Here is a 14,529-nt window from a genome sequence, read left to right as displayed (position 1 = left end):
TACCTCTGGGTCTTTGCATGGACTCTTTACCCCGCCTGCAGCTCCCTCCATTGCCTTTCATATGGTCCACTCCTTCCACATTATTCAAGTCTTAAATCAAGGGTCACGATTCCCTGCCATTCTTTACCACTTTACCTTAATGGCATTCATCACAAACTAAAACCATCTTGGTTATTCCAAATTGCTTCTATTTCACTTTAATACTTCTTAACTACTTCAAACTTTTTGTGAGCATATGCATAATTAATGAGGACAGAGCTTCTTTACAGGGTGATGAAAACGTTCTGCAATTAGACAGTGAGGATGTTTGCCCAATGTCATGCATTTGTCATAGAGAAGACTTGTCCACGGAAACAAGGTGGTTGCAGGAATCCTCTTCTATGGGTTCTTGTGATCACACCAAAAAGAGTTCAGACATGTTACTCAGAGTAACAGGCATGAGTTTATTAGGAGGACTAGAAAAAGGAAAAAGGGGAACACTCTCAATGGAGAGAGCAGATCCTCTCAGGAAGACCGCATGCCCCTCCTGCCCTCCAGTTTCATGGGGCGGGGGAGTCCCCAGGAAAGTTCCAGAGAGTACCACCCAGGTCTACCTCTTGACTTTTCACTGAGAGCAGGGTTGCATCCAACTTCTAAGTCCCTACTGTGCTTGGTAAAGCTCCAGGGCAATGCTAGGTCACTTCGGCCCATGCTGACCACTTCTAATTGGAATTTGTTCTTCCAGATTTCATGGATAGGGGGGATTATCCCTATCTCCCTGAGTTCTGGAAACTGGTTTGTTTAAGGGTCACAAAAGTCCCCTAATGCTTTCAGGGTAATTTGTGTTCTTAGCAGAGAAGAGACTTTTTGGGTCTGCATTTCTCCTACAGATAACAGGTGATTCACTGAAGAATGTAGCATATCCTATTGACTTAAGCCAGGCAGGGATGTGATAAGCATCTTTTTAAAAGAAAGCATTTAGGGGGTCATCACAGTGGGTCCAGTTTACAGAAGTATCCCCTTAAGCTCATGTTCCCACTTGTCATGTCTATCCATTACTTATCGAAGGTACTAAAAGCACTTTAAAATGGTTAAAATGACTAATTTTCTGAGAATTTTAACTCAATTTAAAAAATACTTCTTCCATTACTCCTACACAAGTATATTTCAAATTCTTTTAAGCATACTTTTAATTAGGAGGTTCTTCTATGGCACTTAAATTGGAAATCAAAAGTATCTTCTCAAGAAAAATTCTAAACATTATGTTACTACTTATCTTTATAAATTGAGATTTTTTTTTCCAGGGGAAAAGGAAATTTTGAAGCCAATCAAGTCATGGGAAAGGGTAAAACAACTGAAAATATATAGATTCATCTAAAGAGCCTTTGGTTTGTCAGTTAGCTTAATCAAAAATAAATAAATACTATCTAACTTAAGATTTCAGAGGAAAACTTACAAAATACTATCTTGCTTTTCACTGAAATTTCATACATTGGAGTACTATAGATAAGAATTCAGGAGGGAATATTTTTGCTGCTTAAGAAGTTTGAATTTTTTTTCTTTTGTGAACACAAAAAACATATTTGCTGCATATTTGATCTGTATTTTGAAACTGGACACAGTCATGTTAAGGAATTGTCACTTTTGTTAGGTGCAATGATCTCATGGTGATTATGATGCAGAGTCCACCCCCTAGATGATTCTGATGCAGACTAAAGCTTGAAGGCCACTCTCCTAGGAAAACATTGCATAAGTTCGGTATCAGGTTCAGCTGTAATAGAGACCTGCGAAAATAGGAGCTTAAAGTACATATCAAGTTTTTTCTTTATTTTTTAATTTTTTTAAAATTTTTACAGACCCCATTTTGATTCATTGTACATAAATGGGGTACACCTTTTGGTTTCTAAGGTTGTGCACAACGTAGATTGATCTCATTCGTGTTTTGAGCTAGATCATCTTTCAGGATCTCATGACAGCAAACTCAGCACACTCTGGAAGTCCCTCCCAGGGTCACTCCTGTGGACCCTGGTAACGCCACATGTGTTGCCAAGTGCCAAATTAGACACTAGCAGTTAATGCTTTATTCACACCTGAATAATGATTTCTCTTGATTAACCCTTTAATACAAATTCCATAAACTTCTCTTGGGAGACAGAAAACCTGCCCACCCCCACCACACAAGACATCCTTTTTAAGATGCACCACAAAAGGTGTAGTAGAAATGCAGAGGAGGGGGTCTGGTCTCCAAACTGGATGGGAGGGTGGGTGTGGCCAGGCATGGGCATAGCCAGATATGGGCAGGGGAGACAGGACTAGGCCAGATGTGTGCCCCGGCCCAGAGAGAAGCACAGGAAAGCCCAGGCAGCAAAATGCAGCAGCTGCTTGGTAATCCCCAAGCTCACATATCCCACCAGGAGGGAAGTTTACTGGTCTCTCACCAGCTCCTTGTCCCTCTACTAATGGAAAAGGGAGACTCAATGCAGGGATGGATTTGCCCTGAGCCTCATTCTCTCCTCAGTGAACATTATAGTAGGTAAAAAACACAGAACCCCTCTAAAATACTTCATGTGACAAATAACAGCAGACAGGCAGAGTAAGAAAAACCTTACTTGCTCTCAGAGTAGCAGGCAGAAGGGCTCTGAGCGGCCTCCACCCACACAGAGGGGCCTTGCCTGGTGGTCTAAGGTGGGAGTGCATCTGTGCTCTTGGGCTAAAGGGACCCACAGCCTTCCTGCACCAGAACACTGATGAACAGGACCCCAGGAACCCACTTGGACCACCAGCCCACTTCAAGAGCCTCAGGAACACACCTGAGCTAAGTAACTGAGTTAGCTGTTAGTCCACTACCCTGTGTTCCCTCTGTAACCTGTTCCCTGTGATAGCCCACTGCCTGGTGCCACTACCTGTGTTAGGCCACTGCCCTGTATTACATGAGTTACCTGTTATCTGTGTTAGCCTGCTGCTATGTGTTATATCAGTTATCTGTATAACCTGATATCTGTATTAGCTAACTGCCTATTACCTATTTCACCTGTGCTACCTGTGTTAGCTCACTGCCCTGTGTTACTAGGCCCTGCCCAGTTATCTGCATTAGCTCACTGCCTCTCAGAGCACCCATGTTAAAAGGACCCAGGTGTTGTAATTTCCAATCCTTTGGAAACTGCTCCATTTATAAAATAAAAACGTTTCTACAAGTAGAAAATAAAATAAAGAAACGCAAAACAAACCCCAGTTCTTATTAGATTTAACAGACATGAAATTACTCTGCCAATTTATTGCAATGGTTCACATTGATTGGCTCTCAGTTTCTGTTCTTCCCCATTCACTGACACCTGGCCCCATTCAGTGGACATCTGAGCCATTCCTCACCACAGACCTGGGAGGCCAACCGTCCATGATGGGAAAACTCAAGAACAATGTCATAGAGTCTCAGTCCACCTGTGCTACCAAACACCTTAGCCCCCTCTTGACCTTAGCTTCCTTCTAGCTACCAGCATTGTGAGGCACAGCAAGGACAAAAGTGACCTGATGTGGGTTCTCCCATGAGGAAGGCCACAAAAGGTCAAAAATATGGGAGGACACTCATGACCCCATCATGGTATGATGGATAAAGGGCTTCTGGGCCATGTGTCTACAAAAAGTATTGACAATATTGTCACCCTGAAGCAAGGATAGGGGGACTTCTTGGAGGACAGGCTGGGGCTGGGTCCTGCCAATCCAGGAGAGCCCACCCTACCCAGGCTATAGCTCCACCCCACTGGACTCAGTCTCACCTGTACCAGCCATACCACACCTAACTGAGAGGTCCACAAATGGGAATATGGTCCACATATATCTGTACCCATCCCCCATCCCACTCAGCAAGTTATCTACTGGTACATGACGCCCAGGAGAAGTCTGATTAAATAAGGAAATAATAAGCAGTAGAGATCTTCCCCAGCTTCCTGCACATACCCCCCCACACACACACACACACAAAGGCTTATCCGGAGCCTTGGGGCCATTCACAGTCATGTATGGCCTCCTCCATTGCCCAAGATCCTCCCAGGACAGGTTCTGCTCACTCCTGTCCCCTAACTCTAGACAACCACCCCGCAAAGAGCCAAGTATAGTAGCCAGCTTCAGTCACAGATACCTGCACCAAAACCTGTCGTCCCCAAAATGCTGACCCTCCTGGGACCCCATTCCGGCTGCCAAGACTTAAGTAATCATAAAAACCCTGTGTCCCTGCCACTGCTATTGAAAGAGGCTATTTAGGACAATGAGACACCAAGGAAGAAAATACTTTTCAAGACTTGCAGAATGCCACAGAAAAGGGGTTTGAATGCATCCTACTTTGCTTTTTGTTTTAAGGAATCTGGAGTAAAAGTTGGACTGGATTACTGTCTCAGATTCCTCTGAGCCTGGGATTTCTCTGACCTTCCCCATGATCTGAGCTGTCTCAGGAGTCTGAACACACATCCCCACGTGGCGTGCTCCCAGTACAAAGTTCCTTGCTTGTGTGACTCTCACATTGTACCTCCAGATGTTTGCGTGGGTGACCATTTCCATTGCCAAGGCAACTACACTGTCACTGGTCATTCAGACACTGACGCCGGTAGAGGTGTTCCACTGCATCATGAATCGACATTCTCCTCTGTTTCTCAAACAAAGTGAGGAAATTAAATATCAGAAAGTGCAGGAACCCTGAAAGGATGAATGCCTGAGAGGTGACTCACTGCCTTCATTCTATGCAGGCCACAGGCATGTGTTAACCCCATAACGCCATAGCCCTGTAATGCCAGCCCGAAACCAGGACTCCAGGTTCTCAGGCAGTCCCAGCTGCAACAGGTTCTGCAGACAGCATCACTGTGAAAGAGACAAGCACTGTAAACTGCCAACTCACCCTCAAGGGACTCCAGGTCTTGTCTACAGATATCTGGATTCCATCCAGTTGCGATCCAGGACTGTGATCATCATGAAATAATTCTTGTACGTGAATCTACCAACACCCCATTGAGACAACATCTGCCAATTTTGAAGACTGTCTACAACCCCTATTTATTTCCAGTGATTATAGCATGGGGATCCCCATGAGTCCTTTTAAAACAGAATAAAGAAGCAGCAATTCTCACCCAAGGTAGATAGAAAAACTGCAGAATTCAAACTGTGGCTCACTTTGGGATCAAAAACCTGAGGTTTTGTACCCAATAAAATGCTGCCTTTTCCATGAAACAAGCAAGTGTGTCTCTTTACTTCCTTGTTTGTGGCTGCTTCAGGGATGTTTTTCATAGTTTCTCTGGTTACACCACCATGTAATTTTGCCAAATTCTTCACCCATAATGCTCACTTTGGCCCTTGATAGTTCAACCAGAGGGCACTGGCAGTATCTGTTGCATGGGGCAAGGTTTCAAATCTTGGAGTCCTAGATCATCAGAAGCTTTGGAGAGCAAAGGAAAGAAGGTATGGAAACAACCATGGTTGCCCAGCAAATTCAGGCATGGAGCCCATGACAGTGCCCTGCAGCCACTTGTTCTGCATTCCCCACCAACCACCATGGCAGGTGGCAGGTGAGGTGGCCCAGAGTACCCCAAAGCTGGAAGGTTCTCCCAGAGGGCCCACAAAGCTGTCATGCCAAGGCTGGGTGCTCCCTCACGGAGCATCCCCAGTTGAGTTATGGGGGACCCAGGTGGGTGCTTCACTCCACACCAACAGTCCTAACCACATTGTCTAATCTTACTTCACACCTCCTCTTCTAAACTAGCAAACCCGAAGAGGGCCCACTGCCATCTTTCCCATAACCACCCAAAGGGCCCAAGCTTCCCTTCTCCATGGGTCTCATCTAAACCTTTCCTCTGATAGTGTCTGGGAGAGGAAACTTCTGGCAATAAATTGGGGAAACTGAGGCAGTGACTGTGAGATCTGCAAACCGTGGGTACTCTGACCACATATATGAACCACAGTAAGTTGTATGTCTCAACATTTTCCTCAGAATCTCAGCACCCTTGAAGGGAAATATAAATTACAGTGGAACATACCAGCCTTACTGGGAGCTTAGAGGTGAGATGTGCATGTCTTGCTGGCCCTTGGAAGCTCAGTGCCCCAAGCTGCTGTATGGACCCTACCTGGGGAAAGTGGATACTCCTATCCATTTTGGATGGAATTTTCACACCAATGTTTTATTGTGCTTGGTCCTCGTCTTCCCCTAGTGAAAGATAAAAATGCCTAAGGATAAGGACACCTTCAAGAAGAAGGGAGACCAGATCTGCATCCCAGCCCCACCATCTCAGCCCCAACACCAACTAGATATGTGTCTGCAGAAATGTCACTGAATCTCCACTTTAAAAAGAAGATAAGACCTCCCTTCAAATGATGACTTTAAAAATGAGGACATGTAATGCAGGCATAAAGCGTTTGCAGTGTTGATGGCCAATGCCTGGTAGGTATTGGGCCAATAGCACTGCCATCATTTACTTCTGGAAGGGATCAACACCATTTGACTATGTGGATTATCTTTGGCACCTGGCTGCACAGGAACAGTTTAAGAGCTGACAGTGTATTACAGGCACCCCTATTTACAAAGTGACTTGTTGATGTCCCCAGCCTTTGAACACAGCATTCCACATGCTTGCTGTACCCACCAGTCAGGTCTTATCCTTCCCAGGAGAGTCAGTGCAGATCCACTGTTGACCACCCATAACCCCCTGTACACCCACAGCTCAGGCAATGGGTATCAATTAATTCAGTTTATGATCCTCTCTCCCCTCCCCTGCCATCCCCAGGTTCAGACTTTAGCAGGCACCAGGGAAGTGACAAACACCCATGTAAATCCACTTACCCATTCAAGATAGATGGCAAGATTGACGGGGGGCCCTGATTCTGATTTTTAGTTTCAGGCTATTTTTATTCTAAAAGCTTCTCCAGTACTTCCCAGGAAGAACAGAAGTCTTACCAAAATCCTAGAAGAGAGAAACTTTCCTAAAGGGCCACTCCAGGATCAGAACCAGCCCCCTGGTGCTGCCCCTCCCCCTGCAGGCACAGGAGCATCAAAAACCTTCACAGGGGGGACACCGATGAACCTTTTTAGCATAGCATGATATGGAGGCAGAGAAAACTGAGAATGATGTTTGGACATGACTTGTTAGAGAAATCCAGTGAGGGAGAGAGTACATTGATTCTAATTGGGGAGTATTCGGTTGTGCTGCTGACACCCCCATCTCTGGAGACTAAGGCACCTCCCAATGGTCATCCCTGCACCTACACAACAGGCCAATTGTGTGTGGGTTTCCATTTCCTGTGCAGGCAGGAGGCAGGAGGGAGAAGAAGAGGACTGAGCCAGGGCTGCCCCCTCACAATGCTGCTGACTCTCTGAGGCCCTATCTAAACAAATTGGCTCTGCAGAATGAAAGGGGCTTTGTGTACTGTTCCTTAACTCTGGGAAATGAAAGCACAATTAGCAAATGACCACAAAGGGGATGTGAAGGACAAGAGGGCCAAGCTACTGCCCTGAGGCTGGGTCCACTCCCAAGGCCAATCTTGGAGAACCAGCCTGGACATGACATCTAGAACATGATTGTATCCAAGGAAACTATCCTGAAAGATCATCATCTTCAGCCCCCAGTTCCTCCTTGCAAGATAGGATGACTGCTGTCCCTGCCAGATGCACTGTAGGGAAGATGAAATCACTTGAGTAAAATAATTGTTCAGTGAGCATCTGGAAGGGCCCACCCCTCAGTTCTATGCTCTGTGCAGACAGCAGAGTGTGCCCTGCCCTGAGATGCTCCATTTTGAGTACAAGTGCTCAGGCAGAATGACTTGACCCCTTGCCTGGGCAAGTTGATAACTACCAGATGTTAGACACACAGAACTTATCAAGAACACAACCAGCTGCATAGCACAATTCTAAGGCATGGACTGATAAGTAACTGATTTGTGCTAATAAAAATTACCATCTGTGAATTTATTGAATTAAGTCGGGGAACATAACGCACATGGGCATATCCAGACTTATCAAACTGATGGTGACAGTTCAGGGCTGGGGTGAAACTAAGTGAACCACACAACTGAGGACATGAGCTGAGCTGGTCCCCAGGTGGGAGTTGTGTGACTTGGCTATGGTGATATTAAAGTGCCAACCACCCAACTGGGTTACAGTCAGTTTGTGGGGCTCTAGGGAGCTGTACAAGCAGGAAGTGGCATGGTCCCCTGCATTGGAGGATGTTATACAGAGGGGAAAGCCCAGAGAGAGGTTGGACAGAGCAAGCCACCACCAGCAACCTCATGAGAGCCAGGCAGACACTCAGGCCCAGAATGAGAACTACTTCAGAGATGAGAAGTGCAATGTGGTTGTAAATGAAGAGGCCCACTTGCTCATTTTCTAAAATAGCTACCTAATTTCATTTCTCTTATGTCACCTGCACTTTGTCCCATTCATAGAAAATTCAAGTGCAGACTATGAACATTAGGGGCCCAGGTACTTGAGAAACATATGCCATAGCCACTGTCATTCTGGGACTCCCCAAAACTCCTCCACCCTTCCTCTCCCCCACTCCACCTCACCAAGACCTGAGCTGTGCACAGAATGTTCTGTAAAACCCTCCCACATCACTCCCTACACCAACTGGAGTTCTCATGATCCATGTTAAAAATGGATGCATGCTTTACATTCCACTCTATGTCTTTTTATCTGAGATACGTGCATTATTTCACAAGACTCACAATGAAGAAAATTTAATGCTGCACCACAGCTACTCAAAGTGGATACAGCTATTATGACTATGAAAACCTCCATTCCATTTGACATTGAAATGGATTAAGGGAGACTTCAGAGAAGTTAGGAGCAATTAGACTCAGGCTTTATGGCCCTGGAACCAAACCTCAGGCTCCCACAAGTAGGAATAGCACAGTGTAGAGAGCAGGTGGAACTCAAGTACTCAGGTAGAATGAGGTGGCACCTTGTGTAGGCTCATAGATGACCAACAGATGTTGGACACACAGAACTCATCAGAACAACCCAAGCTTCACAGCACATTTATAAGGCTCAGACTGATGAAAGCAAGAAAGAAAGAAGGAGGAAAAGAGAGAAAGCAAGCAAACGAGTAGGCAGGCAGACCTTATTTGTGCTAATAGAAATTCACCATCTGTGAACTTATAGAATTAAATCAGGGGCACATACACTCAGACTTATCAAGACGATACCAAAGAAACCAGGCATGTGTGTCAATCAGAAACACCAGATCAAGGACATTGCAAACACCTCATCCAGTACCCAAAAATGGAGGGACACCTGAGACTGGCATGACAAACTAATCTATCATGGGCCACCTAGTGGAATCAAGGCCTTTTTCCAGGAGATTCTCCGGGACCTAGCACAGTTTTCCTGTCATTTTGATATTATCAATTTGGAAACTGCTATGGGGACCCTTTTGGCCTTGACAGCTCCATTGACCCCTTATCTGACCACCTTCAGTGATTTCTTTGTATTTGTATGGACTTTGCCTTTGTTATTCTTATTGCCTCTAAATCCTTGAGTGCTTTAACCCTTTCTCAGCCTCTATAACCTAATATCACTTAAAGTGTCATATGTGATTTGAGTTTATAAATACGAGTAACTAAGATTGGAATGAAATAGAAACTTGTGATTGGTATGGTCATGATCACTCAGTGAAACCAGAAATAATCAGTGAAGTACAGTTGATGAAACTGATATAGCTTGTGAATTCATTGATATTCTGACATGTCAATAAATTCTGACATTGTGGAAAGACGGGAACCACAAATGTGTAAGTCTGTGTTAATGGCATAGTTGGCTCAGGACAGCTGGTGTACTCAGCAGGATTCCATTTGTTAAGAAGGAATTCAATGAGTAGACAGTTCATTGGCAAAATAATTGAAAATACACAAATATTTTTCAGACAAATTAAGCCATTTGGCAATATAAACAAAATTCCACCATCCACCAGAGGCTCATGAAGAAAGACACTCTGCCAACCCAGGCTTGTACTCCTGGGTGATGGAAGGAAGGCTCACCTCAGATCCAAGAAGGTCAAGGGCCAAAGAGCAAGAAAAGCAAATGGCTACACTGCTCAGGGTCTCAACTCATGAAAAACTGGTGGCTAAAGAACACACAAAGTACAAAAAGAAAGGAAACAGACCTCAGGTCACACATTAACAACTGTTCATATAAAAGGTGGAATACTGAGTTATACTGTACTAAGAAATTACTGAGAGGACAATAAAACTAGTTAGGAAAAATACGTTATCTCTGGGAAGAAAGATAAGTCAAAATAAAAAGGAAGTGTTCAAAACAGTGCTTGCCTCTGGAGATCTATGGAGCCCCAAAGAGCAGGAAGCTAGAAGAAAATTATCAGTAGCAGTCCCAGAGGGTATAAAATTATATTTAAAGAATCCTAAGAATAAAAACCCATTATAAAGCACCAAGAGAAGAAGTCCCTGCAATATTGTTAAAAAGTCTATCACAAGTTGATCAGAACAGACATAAGGGTAAGTAATTAGTACTTAAAATACTTAGGAGAAATAGATTCTTCAGATAACGTAATGACGGATAACGACCATGGGCCTCCTATTCCATGGACCCAAGAGATTTTAATGATCTTTGGGGTAAACCAACTAAAACTAGAAAAATAGAAATAGATCATAACCATGGACACAGAAGTCCTCAAAACATAGCAGAAAATAGGGAATATGCTATAATAATATTGCAAAATCTTAGGAAAACTTTATGTAAAAAAAAAAAAAACCCACAAATATAATTGACTAGTACACCTTGGGACAGAGAAACAAATTCTATAGCCCTAAGCATTTCTGAAATGAAATGAGACAAATCTTCTCCTGGGCAGAAAACTCAATCTAAACCTTGAGTTGTGAAAGCTCACAACTAGCCACCCAAATGGAGTCCTGTCATTTGTGGGACAGGATAGCAGTATGCTAAAGAGTAACAAACCCTTACTGTGATCCTACAATATATGGGGACCTTAAGGTAGACAGGCCTAGACAAACCAACTAACACCAGAAATTAGCAATCCTAGCAATGATATATAATCAGATAGATGCATATGCAACACCATTCAAGGTACCAGCAAAAAAAAAAAAAAAAAAATGAGATTAAAAAAGTTCTACTTAATTGTGTACCAGAACATCTAGAAATCCCATTCATGAATCCATTAGCAGACTGTCAGAACATACATGACATATTACGAACACTTAAACCACCATCAGAACTATGCAGATCACACAAAACAACATTCGTGACAAACTTATTCCAAATCAAGCCGCGCCAGAAGCCAGAGATTTTTTCACATTTAACACTAGAACATTCAACAGACAAAACACATCTACAACAAACAACATACCAAGACAAAATTACATAACTCAACAGCCAAACAGAACCTACTACAGACCCGGGAACAACTGGACACTGAGGCCATTCCAGTAATATAAACCACAAACAAATTCCAGAGAAGGAACCTATTGCCTCCAAGAGATCAACAGAGAAACATACCAAGTGACACGATTGGACACACAAAAATTTTTCTCAGAAAACCAGAAGGGCCTCAGGTCAGAAATACCATCACAGGTGTGGAGTTTTGCTAGGCAGTGCTGTCTCACCAGTGAGGCAGAGAAACTGGCAAGTCTCGTGTCTGGTCCAACCTGCAGACCCCAGCCTTCTGCTACCCTGGAGTACCTCATTGACATCCAGGGCCCTGACTACATTCTTTTTGCCTCCAATCGGATGGTTGCCAGCAATATTGTCCAAACAAAGGATGATCGTGACAGGATGAGTGAAAAACTCTTACTCCTGGGTGTTGGAGAGGCTAGAGATATTGTGGAGTTTGAAGAATGTATTCAGAAAAATGTACCACTTTGTGTACTCCATTTGTGTACAATGAATTAAAATGCTTTCTGCTGTCATGTATAATTAACTAGAAAAAAATAAAAATAAAAAAAGAAACTGGACACAAAAGGTGGTCAGATCAGTGGATGCCAGGTACTGGGAGTAAGGGACAAGAGGAGTGGCTGCTTATGGATGTGAGGTTTCCAAGAGGGGGATGAAAATGTTCTGGAACTAGATGTTGGTGAAGGTTGTACAACATCACAGAGGCACTAAATGCCACTGAATTGTACATTTTTGGATGGTTAAAGTGATAAATTCATTATGTGTATTTTACCCTAATTTAAAAAACTCACATTAAAAAAAAAAGAAAAGAAAAATGTACAACTTTATAAGATGCAAAATAGACATGAGTTGTCTCAGACAGAAGCAGCTAATTTCACATGCCAAAACCTGGCTGTCTTTGGAGTCAGACTCCATATCATGTGAACCCGCCTGGCTATGAGGAACATGAGGGACCAGCACTCTGCTACATGAACTACCTGGCTGCCTTGGCCAAAGCCCCTTTTGCAGCCCATGGTTACAGTGCCTTCCTGACTCTCAGTATCTTGGACCGGTACTATACACCAACTGTCTCACATGAGAGGGCAGTAGAGCTTCTTAGAAAATGTCTGGAGGAGCTCCAGAAATGCCTCATCTTGAATCTGCCGACCTTCAGTGTTCGAATCATTAACAAAAACAGCACCCATGACCTGGATAACATTTTCTTCCTTAAACATGACTGCTAACATCATACCCTCATTCCCACTTGCCAGGAAATATTTTTTGACAGGAAACTTTAATTTTTTCTACTCTTCAGATGTGCACTCATGATAGATGGTTAATTCTGAATAAAACAATATGGGTAAATTGACCAAAAGGAAAAAAGAAATACTATCATAGGACCTGGGGATAATAGACCATATATACAATTAACATGGTCTCAGGGCCACCATGCTGAGCTGAAGTCAGGCAACAGTTAGAAGTTCTAGCCTGGAGAATTCCCTGGGAAGAGAACTCGTTGCTTACACCGGCTGGTACAGAAGTTGACAGGTTGGTGTTGCCATGTCAGAGTCTCCAGTGTCCCTCCTCCTATGGGTTCTGGATGAGATGGTTGCAACATCCATTGGTCTGATGTTTCTGATAAGCTCACATGCCTGGCCTCTTTGGTATGGTCTTGATAAGTCTGAATCCATGTGCCCTCATTTAATTCAATAAGCTCACTGGCAGTAATGTTTTACTAGCAAAAATAAACTTATTTATCGCCTGTGCCTTAAGATTGTGCTGTGCAGCTAGGGTTGTTCCTCTTCATAAGTTCTGTGCCTACAACATCTAGTGGTCATCTACTTGTCCAGGAACATTAAATTTTCTTCATAGTAGATCATGTACAACAATGAATGTATCTTAGATAAAAAGACATAGAATGGAATGCAAAGCATGCATTCATTTTTAACATGAATCATGAGAATTCTGGTGCTGAGCTGGGGCTTTCCAGTATATTCTGTGCACCACTCAGGCCTTTCTGAGGCTGGGGACGGTAACAAACAATGAAATCTAGTAATAAGAAATGTTTTGGTAAACTGTGACTTATTTATCAATTAATATATGCATATTTTTAAATATTTAAAATTATTTTTGAGTGATATTTATTGATATAACATATTGCTCCTTGAGGGAAGCAAGTTATGAAATATATCATTCTAAGATTAGAAAGGTATAGAATCCATACATGGACAGATGATAGGCAGATAGATGATAGATACAAGATAGAGGATAGATTAGATAGAGATGATAACAGATAGGTATAGGATAAATATATAAAGTAAGATAAAGAGATACACTAGATTGATAAGCAAAAACTAAACAGTCATACATCAAAATTGTCCTCTACGAGAGTAAGAATTAAGAGGGGATTTAAATGCTATATGTTGGTTATATAACCTTGGAAAAGTCACATAATTTATCCAAACTTTAGTTTCCTTTTCTAAAATCAGAATGATAATACAGTTATTATTGATAAAGGAAATCAATAAGTCTGTATGTTAAAGTGTGCACAAGGCAAATACCAAATCCTATAGAAATATCAATTAGAATGTCTCCTTTCTATGGTGAAAGGGTATTTTGTTTGTCATAATGAAAAAATAGAGACCATTTAAGAAACTGAGGTTTCAACTGGACCCTCTCACTGGGTGAATACACAAGGAACAATTTTTATATGTTTTTATTAGTGCATTAGAGTTATACATAATTGTGAGGTTCATCTCGACCTATTGCTAAATGCACTTAACAGTTTGAGTGACAACCAAACACATATTGACTTCTCCCCAAGGGCAGCCAAGCCAGAATTAGGAGGTCAAAGCAGGTGGGCAGATTCCAGCAGGACCAGGTTGGTGTTTGGGCACTATTCAACCCCAAGGTTATAAATTTCCCAAGTATACTGTTTACCAATCTCAAATAAAGAACTTGGAGGACTCAACAGAGAGGTTTTGAACATTTGATGACTTGTGTACTCCTCGGAGGTGGCAGGCCAGGAGCCAAAGAAGGGCAGCACCGTGAGCTCTCAAGCAGGGGAAACATAGGATCGGGTACATGCCCACTGTACAGGCGGGGTTCTTCTGAGGTTTTATGAGTGCATTCTTCTACTACAAGTTCACACTTTTGGGATCCTCGTCTAAAGACTG

At 42.9% G+C, this 14,529-nt stretch overlaps 1 pseudogene across 1 annotated transcript; it reads left to right on the top strand.

The window, feature by feature from the left end:
- Positions 1-5,514: 5,514 nt before the first annotated feature.
- LOC306667669 (proteasome subunit beta type-2-like) lies at positions 5,515-12,646 on the top strand (annotated as a pseudogene). The gene is made up of 3 exons: positions 5,515-5,528; positions 11,635-11,827; positions 12,185-12,646. The product of its transcript is annotated as a proteasome subunit beta type-2-like (transcript).
- Positions 12,647-14,529: the final 1,883 nt, after the last annotated feature.

The sequence above is a fragment of the Sciurus vulgaris genome, assembly GCF_902686455.1.
Source record: "Sciurus vulgaris genome assembly, chromosome: 8".
Lineage (NCBI taxonomy): Eukaryota > Metazoa > Chordata > Mammalia > Rodentia > Sciuridae > Sciurus > Sciurus vulgaris.
This window is presented reverse-complemented; position numbering and strand designations above follow the sequence as displayed.